The following is a 3,825-nucleotide window of genomic DNA, read 5'->3' as shown; positions in this document are numbered from 1 at the left end:
GTTGGGAATAGACGGGGGAATGACTTGATTTAAAAAAAATCTTCACTGTAGAGAGGCCTTAATCATCTTCTGATTTTTGCCTATTACTTTAGTCTGGCCCCTGTTAACTTCCCACTCCACATTCACCATGGATCTGATAAAAGAAGTAAAATTGTTAAAATATTGGTAAATTTGTAAAGGACTAGCAAATCCCTGTGGTCCAATGTTCAATTTGTCAGTCTCATAATCCAAGAAAAACATTAGGGTAGGAACATCTCCCAGATGGTTCATTTGAATATCTGCAACTTAATTTTTTTCAGATACCTCTGTGTATGGGATTTCCAAATATCCAAGGGATTATTTGTTTTCTTGTTGGGTTGAAGATTTTCAATGTCAAAAAGCATATCCCATAGCAATAGAACATGTTTCTCCAACATGGGGTTTATCATTTAAAATGTCAAGTGATCAGAGAACACATTTTACTAGCAAGTAAAATTAATTGCTAAAGGATTGTAAATTAGTTGGCAATTGTCCTTATCACCCTCAATCCTCTGGCAAGGTAAAGCAAATGAATGGATGGTTAAACCTTAAGTTAACTTAAGAAACTGGCTTTGCATGCCCAAAGTCCTTTCACTGGCTTTAATGCCATACACTCTGCTCCTTCTGGAAAATATAAATTATCCCCTTATGAGATTACAGAATGGCCAATACCTCTATTTTGTCATGGTTCTTGGCCCCTACTATATGGTATCAAGACATGGTACAAAACTAAATCTCTTATGACATGCAAAAAGATGTCTTTAATAGGTTCAAGATGCCTTTGTTGACCATTATCAACAAGCATATCTAAATCACAACTTAGAATCTAGTAGCTGAATATCTTAAGTTGGGTTCTTCAGAGGAGCATAATGAGTGAGAAGTATATATGCAAATATACCCACTGGCATTGAGTCAGTTCTGACTCATAGCAACCCCATTGGGTTTCCAATGCTGTAAATCTTTATGGAAGTAGATCGTCTCATCTTCCTCCCACAGACCAGCTGGTGGGTATGAACCACTGATCTTCTGGTTAGCAGACAAATGCTGCACCCACTGCACCACCAGATCGCCATATATACAAATATAAAAACCAAAACTAAACCAAACTCACTGCCATTGAGTCAGATCCGACTCATAGTGACCCCTCCTTGCATTTCTGAGGCAGTATCACTATGGAGGTAGATTGCCCAATCTTCCTTCCGAGGAGTGGCTCGTGGGTTTGAATCACCAGCCTTCTAGTTAGCAGTCAAATGCCTTAGGCACACTAGCAGAGCTCCCATACACAAATATAGAGAGAATAAATTCATAGAAACAGCTCAAACAGTTGTGGAGGCTGGCAAGTCCCAAATCTGGGGTCAGGTGACAGGATGGAGGTTTCTCTTGACTCAGATGGTTGCAGGAGCTGATAAATCTAAAATTTTCAGGTCAGATGGTAGGTTGCTGGCTCACATTCCAAGAACCAGGTGAGGATTCAAAATGGAGTCTTGTCAGTGAGCACCATGTTTATTTTTCCCTCTGGCATCTAAGAAATTTAAGAACTAGGTACAACAGTTTGAATTGAAATTTTCGGTGCTCTGAACAGCTCACTGAATCAGATTGCACCAAACACAGAAGAGCAGAATTGGAGGAAAGGCACAGAGAGATTTTTTTAGGAACGAGCTACTGCCAGAAGACGAAGGGGCACCCGAGAGAGACCATTGGAAACCTTTCTGGGGAAGTCACTATCTGCTGGGCAGAGGCAGCCATGTGAGATCCCCGAAACAAGAACGAGATCACTTATAGCAGCTTACCAGCAACCAATACAATATTCCAGTGGGAAGTGGCAGAGACCTGTCTCCAGCAGCTGATTTGTCAGTAATTTGGGTGGTGAGGGTGCAGCCAGACATGGACACCATTGCTGAGACTCAGGTGGAGATCTCACTGGTACACCAGAAAGGCTACCTCTCTCCCCTCCCACCAGATTACAGAGCAGGCTTGGGTCAGACTGGGAGACACCTTGCTTTTCTTTGCCATGGTTATCGGAACTGCAGGTCACTGGCAGGTACTCCTCCAAGTCTACCACAGCTAAAATTGCGCGATCTTTGGCCCTGCAGGTGGGCTGAATCACAGACAAACTCCAGAGCCAGCCATTGGCGGTCTGGCTGGATTGTGTCAGCACCGTGGGCAGACCGGGCACACCGGGCACGGAGAGCAAAAAAACTGCACCTGAGCGCAAACCCGCGAATTTTGCCCTGGAGTCGTGCTTTGGCGCTGTGGGGCCCCAGAGGCAGGGGCTTTGAGTGTGATGAAATTGGCAAAATTTGTGACCCTCTTACAACAGGAATTTTTCCTGAGCTTGAGCTGCAGTCTACCAAATAAATAAGTCATAAGTAAGAGCCTGCTCAGGTACTCCCCCAAGTCCAACACACCTAAAACTGTGCACATCTTTGGCACTGCAGGTATGTGGTATCACAGACAAACTCCAGAGCCGGCCATAGGCGGTCTGGCTGGATTGCATCAGCAACTGCGGGCAGACTGGGCACGGAGAACAAAGAAACTGCAGCTGAGCCCGGTCCTGTGAATTTTTGCCTTGGAGCCACGCTTTGGTGCTGTGGGGCCACAGAGGCAGGTTCTTTGAGTGTGCCTGAAATTGGCAGAAATTTGTGACCCTCTAACAAGAGGCAAGTTTTCTGAGGTTGAGCCTCAGTCTTGCAAATAAATACATCATCAATAATACCCAGCTCAAAGCCCTAGAAACCGACACTAGCAACACCAAGCTTTCCTTCTTCTGCTCCCACCTTCTCTGCCATTAACTTCACTCATTCAATAGAAGAAACCATATTCAGGAAATTAACATAAAACCTCACGATTTGAACTCTAAACCCTCTGTCCGAAAAACAGAAACACATATCCACACTACACACAGTGATTCCACCATCACAAAGAAAACAGCAGAGCAACCCAACACACCTGAATCAATATAAGATAAAACACACCAGCTTCAGCTTTCCAAAATATTAAACGGTAAAACCAAGACAAAACAAATCAACATGTAACCAGCACCTAGAGACAACCTAAAGAGACTATCCTCTACCAGATTCCAAGGGCTTAAGAAGAGGTTCTGCCCTCCAGTAACCCCAAGCACTACATGACTGAAAAGGTCTTAGTTTACACCTTCTTTTTTCTTCTTCTTCTTCTCTCGTGATTAACCCCGTTACTTGTTGGCTTTTTGTTTTGTTTTGTTTTTGCTTTTTTTTTTTTTCCTCTCTTTGGTTTGCTTGTTTGTTTTCTTTCTTCATTATTCTCCTTCTCTACCTTTTTTCTTTTAGTGATGTATTCCCAGATATTGTATATTTACCTGTTTTCTTTTTCTTTTCTCCACTTTTTCTTTTTTTGGGGGTTACTGTTACTGTGTGATTTCAGGGTGTATTTTTTTTGTCCATGTGCTTTTAGTTTTTTTGATGGTTATTCAATTGTAATTTTTGCCTAACTGAGTGGGAGACAACAACAGACCCATAAGATACAAGTACACCCACACCCCCTGCAACTTCACTTACTGAGCAAGAGCCAGCACCTCTTTCTCCACCAGTGGGCCAATGATAAAAAAACCACCAAGAAAAGCCTGAGTCACCCTTGGCTGCTCTTCACAAACAATTAACAGAGATCTTAATAAAATACCACGATGCTTCGGAGACAACAGACCATCACAGTCCACACAATGAAGCAAGATAAAGTGGTAGAAATAAGGGAACAGGATACAGACACAGAACACATCCTTGAGGAAGACCCAGCACTGGAATTCTCTGATAAGGAATTCAAAAGAATTAT

The sequence above is a fragment of the Orycteropus afer genome, unplaced genomic scaffold (genome assembly GCF_000298275.1).
Source record: "Orycteropus afer afer isolate SDZICR_OR568_19922 unplaced genomic scaffold, OryAfe1.0 scaffold00121, whole genome shotgun sequence".
In the NCBI taxonomy this organism is placed as follows: Eukaryota; Metazoa; Chordata; class Mammalia; order Tubulidentata; family Orycteropodidae; genus Orycteropus; species Orycteropus afer.
This window is presented reverse-complemented; position numbering follows the sequence as displayed.